We start from the raw sequence: 7,750 nt of genomic DNA, 5'->3' as shown, positions 1-7,750 counted from the left end.
TGCATGGTAGAATGGATATAAGTTACAAGGAATCCGATTTTAAGAATAGTTTTCTGATAACCGGCATAGTGGGGTATGCCCATAATTCGTGCTCCCAGGGAGGCAGAGAATGGCAGATCCCCTGAGCTCTAGAGTTGAGTTGGGCAAAATCAATTGGGAATCTGCACTAAATTCAACACTGATGTGGTGGGTCCCCAAGGAGAGTGGGGAGGGGAGATCACCAGGTTGCCTAAGGAGAGGAGAACAAGAGGATGTCTTCCTAACTTACCCCTCCCTCCCTCCCTCCCTCCCTCCCTCCCTCCCTCCCTCCCTCCCTCCCTCCCTTCCTTCCTTCCTTCCTTCCTTCCTTCCTTCCTTCCTTCCTTCCTTCCTTCCTTCCTTCCTTCCTTCCTTCCTTCCTTCCTTCCTTCCTTCCTTCCTTCCTTCCTTCCTTCCTTCCTTCCTTCCTTCCTTCCTTCCTTCCTTCCTTCCATAATGAGCTCCCTGGCATCAGAATTGCTCCCAAAGAGGTTAGACAATGGCTTGTCAAGGAGGAGGTCAAAACTCTTGTGCTGTTAGAACCAGCTGTGAAGGGGAAATTGAACTAGATCAGAGGTTTCAAACGTGGCCCCCAGACCACATGTAGCCTCCCACACTCCTGATTGAGGCTCATCCAGATTAAATATTCCATATCAAATAAAAATACCAAAAAAAAAAAAACCATTGTTAATATGCAGTTTCCCAAGTGAATAGGAAGCCTATGGAATCCTTGTGAATGATTAGCATCCTCCCTACCTTCTCTTCTATTTGAGTTTCTATTTGCGGCTTCTTGAGATCAAAGAATGGAGGGCTTGACTTCATGATGCTAAAGCAGCCTAAATAGAAAGTGAGAGCTCCCTGTGAAGAAGAAAGGAGATTATTGGCACCTGTGATACTTATAGGTTGGAGCTTGACCAGGTTTTCTCTTTGGTGTAAAATTGTGTCAGGAGCATGTCTAGATTCTCTCCCTGGGTCCTCCCCTTGCTCCCTAGACAAATTTATTCAGACGAGTGAAATCAGTCTAAAATGTTTTTGAGAGAACTGGGCAATAATAGTTCCAATCTGCAGGATGCTTTTTGGTTTTTAAAGTCTTTAGGATCACTTAGGACCTTGGAGACCTCTAGTTCAATCACCTTATTTTACAGATTAAGAAAATGGCACTCAAGGTCACAACTGGTAAGTAGCCATGGCAGAACGCAGACTCGGTTCCTGCAACTTCCATCCAAAGCCTGTTGCCCTTATGCATTTCTGTGAGATAACTCATGCAAGTAGCCTACTTGTTTTATAGAATAGATTATTATAGAGATGGGAGATAATTTCCTCTGGTCACATAGCTAGTATGTGTTAAATCTGGGGTCTCAAATCATGTTTTCTGACTCAAAGGCTTTTTTTGTACTGCTCTTTTAAAAGGGAGGACTTTCTAGCTGTGTGAGACCCTGGGCAAGTCACTTAACCCCAATTGCATAACCCTTGCTGCTCCTCTGGCTTAGAATTGACACCAGGACAGAAGGTTGGGTTTTTTGTTGCTTTTTAAAAGGAAGGTCCAAGGTTGAGATATGGGAGAAAGTAATGAGACATTCCTGGGGGTTCCACTTCTGTCCCACCTGAAGGAGGTTGGGAGATTAGTGGCATGTGAGATCCAATATCTAGACCTAGATAAGACTGCAGAGGAGAGCTATTCCAACCTCCTCATTTTATAGATTTGTGTTTAGTCACTTAGTTGTGCCTGGCACTTTGTGACCCCATTTGGGGTTTTCTTGGCAGAATTACTAGAGTGTTTTGCCATTTCCTCCTCCAGCTCATTTTACATATGAGAAACTAAGGCAAAGAGGGTCACATAGCTATAGCTAGTATCTGAAGTCTGATTTGAACTCGGCTCCTCCTGACTCCATGACCAGCAAGTTCTATCCACTGTGCCACTTAGCTGCCTCATTTTACAGACCAGGACCCAGGAAAGAAAAGGGATTTGTCCAAGAAGACTTAGGCAGTTATCAGAATTGGGACTTGAGCCCAGGATTTCTGACACCAAAATTAGTTCCCTTTCCATTGTACCAGCCTCTGAGGGACTGGGGAGAGGAAACGGTTGACCAAACCCCTGTGTGTTTTGCCTGTTTGCTTCCAAAATGAGTCATCAGGAGACCAGTGAGACCACCGACAGTCAGATGTTGACTTCACCCAGAAGCGAGGACTGTCCTTGCCCTCTTAGCTTCAACAGCCTCAAGTCTTAGGGACTGGATTGGAAGTCAGAGGTTCTAGCTTTGAGTTGGCTTTTCCCCTGACTACCTTGCCTGTGTGACCATGGCAAAGTCACAACCTCTCTGAGCTAGTCTCCTCATCTGCAGCACATGGAGAGAAAACCTGGCCAGCAATTCCCTTGAGCTGGTAGTTTGATAGGGGAGAAGGTGCCTAAAAGGGGTGTCTACTCATCTGCCACCCATTCTAGGGGTAATCCAGGTGTGTGAAAATACAGTCTTACTATTTGCTAGTTGTACCTGAACCCCTACTAGTGTGCTCCCCATTTTCAAAAACCCAAGTCACAATGGCACTTTTTAAGACTAAAAAATGAAATATTTACTAAACAATAAGGCAAGAGCAAAAATTATTATTATATCTCAGAAATGTAAATCAGGAATAGCCATATTTACACAGTAGGAAGGAAAAAGGCAGCTAGGTAGTGTAATAGATTGAGTGTCAGACCTGGAGTCAGGAAGTCATCTTACTGAGTTCAAATCTGACCTCAGTATGTGAACCTGGGCAAGTCATTTCACCATTTGCCTCAGTTTCCTTATATGTAAAATGAGCTGGAGAAGGAAACGCTAAACTACTACAGTATCTTTACCAAGAAAACCCCAAATGAAATCACAGAGTCAGATGTGACTGAAAAAAAATGACAGAACAACAAAGAAGGCACAAGCAAAAATAATTGAAATATAACATTCTACCAGAGGACCACCCTCTCCCACTAATGAGCATCGTGTCCATAGTAGAGAAAGTGAACATATACTCAGGACCATCCACAATACTGGACTATAGGACTGGATGTGAGCAATAATTTGTTTTTCTTTTAAAAACCCTCATCTTCCATCTTAGAATCAATACTGTATATAGTAAGGGCTAGGCAATGGGGGTTAGGTGACTTGCCTAGGGTCACAGAGCTAGGAAGTGTCTGAGCTCAAATTTGAACCCAGGACCTCCTGTCTCTAGGCCTGGCTCTCAATCTGCTGAGCCACCCAGCTCCCCCCAACAGTTTCTTTTAGAAAATAGTCTGTAACACCCATTTTTCTAAGCCTCTTTGCCCTGTCTTCTCATTTTTCTGATTTCTGACTTTACATCTGTGTTTTATGACTTCAAATGCCTCAGATCAGAGCCTGGCATAAGGAATGATCCATGTTTAACTTGGGTTGCAGAGCCCACAGTCCACAATTCTCTGAGTTTTAATTCAAGCAATATTCATGTTTCCCATAGTCCCAACCAGTTCTTTGATTTCTAAGCTGTAGCCTTCAAAAACCCTGAAAAGAGTCATGTACATGAACCAATGGACAGTGCTGCCTTGTGTCCATGCCATTCTTCAGTGTGGATTTAAGGCGCTTTCTAACTGATTTTTCTCAGTTCATACAACTCAGGTCCTCAGAAATCTCTCAAGTGATTTTTCTCACATAAATCTCTTTTTTCCTACCACTTTCAGCAAATAGCAAGCAATATATTCCTATGAAAAAGGAGCAATACTTTACATGTGAAACTAAAGGGATGAACTAATTGTCTACGGTGTCTTTCAGCTGTATAAAAGTCTATAATGCCATCATCCTGAGTGGTGAGTAGTGCCTGGGAGAGATATAGTCTTCACCCTCTAGACAGGGAAGATTTAGAGTTCTTAGAAGGATAATGTAGACAGTTAACTTGAACCCACATCCCAACTCCTCATTTCTTTTTTTTTATTTTATAATATTTTATTTGATCATTTCCATGCATTATTCGTTAAAGACAAAGATCATTTTCTTTTCCTCTCCCCCACCCCCCATAGCCGACACGTGATTCCACTGGGTGTCACATGTGTTCTTGATTCGATCCCATTGCCATGTTGTTAATATTTGCATTAGAGTGTTCGTTTAGAGTCTCTCCTCTGTCATGTCCCCTCAACCGCTGTAGTCAGGCAGTTGCTTTTCCTCGGTGTTTCTACTCCCACAGTTTGTCCTCTGTTTATGAATAGTGTTTTTTCTCCTAGATCCCTGCAGATTGTTCAGGGACATTACACCGCCATTAATGGAGAAGTCCATTACGTTCGATTATACCACAGTGTATCAGTCTCTGTGTACAATGTTCTCCTGGTTCTGCTCCTCTCACTATGCATCACTTCCTGGAGGTCGTTCCAGTCTCCATGGAATTCCTCCACTTTATTATTCCTTTTAGCACAATAGTATTCCATTACCAACATATACCACAGTTTGTTCAGCCATTCCCCAATTGATGGGCATCCCCTCGTTTTCCAGTTTTTGGCCACCACAAAGAGTGCAGCTATGAATATTCTTGTACAAGTCTTTTTCTCCATTATCTCTTTGGGGTACAGACCCAGCAGTGCTATGGCTGGATCAAAGGGCAGACAGTCTTTTATCGCCCTTTGGGCATAGTTCCAAATTGCCCTCCAGAATGGTTGGATCAGTTCACAACTCCACCAGCAATGAATTAATGTCCCTACTTTGCCACATCCCCTCCAGCATTCATTACTTTCCTTTGCTATCATGTTAGCCAATCTGCTAGGTGTGAGGTGATACCTCAGTCAACTCCTCATTTCTTAAAAGTTTTTTTTTAACTCTTACCTTCTGTCTTAGAATGGATACCAAGGATTGGTTCCAATGCAGAAGAGTGGTAAGGACAATTGGGTTTAAGTCATTTGCCTAGGGCCACACAGCTAAGAACTATCTGAGGCCACTTTTGAACCCAGGACCTTCCATCTCCACCCCTTGCTCTCTATCTACTGAGTCACTTGGCTGCCCTATTAAAGCTCTTAAGGATTTTAACTGAGTGAAGGTATGGTGTTGCCTGGAGAATTTTTAAGACATGAACTTACTATCTCTAACTCTCAGAGGAGCAGAACCATGAGGCATAGGTATAAGGAGAAAAAGCATTGAGTTGGGGGTCAGGAGATCAGGATTCTGATCTTGACTTATTACCTTTCTTTGTGACATATTGCATGAGTTACTTCTTTTGGAAGTACTAAATTTTGTGTTATAAAGGACCACACAATCACTAAGTTCTCTTCCAACTCAAATATTGGATATTTGAACATTCTGTATTAGGGGGCCTTCTTGTTCTGACATTTCATGTTCAAAAGTGTCTTCTGCCACAAATTTCTGTTTTTGGTTCTTTCCTGTTCTAATTTTTTATTTCTCGGGGTCCCTTTAATAGTCTGCTGTGCTTGTGACATTGGTGAGAATTTTGCAGACAATGTTATTCAAGGAATTATTTTAACATATCTTTATCTTCAAGACAAGCTTTCTAGACAGAATGAAAAAGCCAGAAAAAAGGTAAACTAATTGGCAATGACAAATGACCTTAAAAGTTTTTGGTTGCCCTGACAGAAATATGAAAAATGAGATCAGATACAGTGGGTTGTGTTTTTTAATTATTTTTTCAATTAATAAGCATTAATTTTCTTCCCTTCCCCCTCCAATTTAAAGGGAAAAAAACCCATACCTTCATATCAAATATGAAGAGCTAAGCAAAACAAATGACCACATTGTCCATGCCTCAAAATATGTGTGTCTTTCTGCATCATGAGTTCATCACCTCTCTGTCAGAAGGTAGATTCGTGACCCTCCCTCTACAATAATGGAGAGTCATTACATTGATCAGAATTCTTAAGTCTTTGAAAGATGTCTCTCTTTACAAATATCCTTGTTAATGTATAAATTGTTCTGGTTCTATTAATTTCACTCTGCATCAGTTCACTCAAATCTTCCCAGGTTTCTCTGAAGCTCTCTTTTCATCATTTCTTTTTAACACAGTAGTGTTCCATTCCATAATTTGTTCAGCCATTCCTCTGTGGAGGGACACCTCCTTAGTTTCCAGTTCTTTGTTACCACAAAAAGGAGCTACTATAAAATATTTTTGTACATAAGAGTCCTTTCCTTCTTTTTGAGATCTTTGAAGTATGTTTGTGATGGCATCATTGCATAACGAGAATGGCACAGTTTAGTAAATTTGGGGACAGAGTTCCAAATTGCTCTCCAGAATGACTGCATCAATTCAAAGCTTCACCAAAAGGTGGAATTAATATACATTTGGCCAAATGAAATGTGAGATTAAAAAGTAGGACAGTGGGAGTCTTTGATGTTAAAAGATATCTTTTCAAAGTTAGTGAGGCCGAGGATTTTGGGATTCATAGAATACTAAGATATTCCTAACCTGGTTCTCTCTGTCTTCATTGTTTTTCCCAGAAACTGCATAAGGCCACCTTCATGGAGTTCCAAGGTGAATTGGAGAAACATATGAATACCTTATCATCTGGTGGCAGAGCAAGTCCAAGATTCACAGGTTACCCAAAGGACACTGAGCACATACAACTTTGGGGGAAATAGTATTTAATAGAGACATTTCATGAAGAGATCTACACTTTAAGGAATTCACTTTGGAAGCTTGATGGTTTGGAGTGGGGAAAGGTGCGAGGCAATGAGGCCAATTTGAATATTATTGAAATAATTCAGGTGTGAGGTGATGAGCATCAGTGTGGCAACTGTATACTTGGAGAAAAGAAGACACACGGGAGAGATTTTGTGTAGTTAGAAATGACAAGACATGACCACAGATTAGATATGTTTAGTGAAGGACGGAAGAGTCGAGGATGAGCGATACTGAAGTTGTATGCCTGAGTGGCTGGTAAAAACTCTAGTTTAGAATAGGGTAGAGTTTAGGGAAAAGAGAGACATGTTGATCTTGAGATATTATCCAATTCTGGAGGTCCAAGAGGAAATTAGGAGTTTGAGACAGGAGCTTTGGAGATATTAGCTTGGAATAAAATAGGTCTAGGAATCGTCTACCTATATAGGATAATGGAACCAATGGGAGCTGATGAGATCACCAAGGCAGATTGTGTAGAAAGAGAAGAGGTTTCAGGACAGAGCCTTGGAGGACCCTCATGGTAAGTGCACATCACTTGGAAGAAAATTCAGTGAAGTGGTCCCCCAGATAGGAGGAGAACCAGAAGAGAACTGTATTAAGAAAACTCAAAGGAGAGACTATGCAGTGTTGATGGAAGTGAGGGGGCAATAATAGGAATAGGACCTTCATATTCTGAATTCTTGCACCAGTTAGCCCTAGTTAAACATCAACTGAAAATCTGTAGTTTTCCTATTAGACAAACAGGAATTGCATAATCTGTTTTGTTGCTCTATTACCCATTCTGTACTGGATCTGTAATGTTCATCAGCTTTGTACTGCTCTGTTTTATCCGTGACTCATATTGTTCTTTATTTACTTTAGTTCTGGACTACGAGACATAATTACCTATAGTAGTCCTCCAATGTATTGCATCCCCCTCCCCACTTCCGTCATTGAAGAAAACATTCCAGAAGGGTAGCAAGACCTTTCCCACATTGACAAATGATGACAAGGTGGACGGTGGGGGAAGATGGGACCTAAGCACTAAGGGCTCTGGTTTTCCAGAAGGATCCCCCAAACCTGTACATGCTCCTTATTCTCTATGGTGTAGGGGTCAAACCCCAAACTACACTCCACC

Source organism: Monodelphis domestica, chromosome 1, assembly GCF_027887165.1.
Source record: "Monodelphis domestica isolate mMonDom1 chromosome 1, mMonDom1.pri, whole genome shotgun sequence".
In the NCBI taxonomy this organism is placed as follows: domain Eukaryota; kingdom Metazoa; phylum Chordata; class Mammalia; order Didelphimorphia; family Didelphidae; genus Monodelphis; species Monodelphis domestica.
This window is presented reverse-complemented; position numbering follows the sequence as displayed.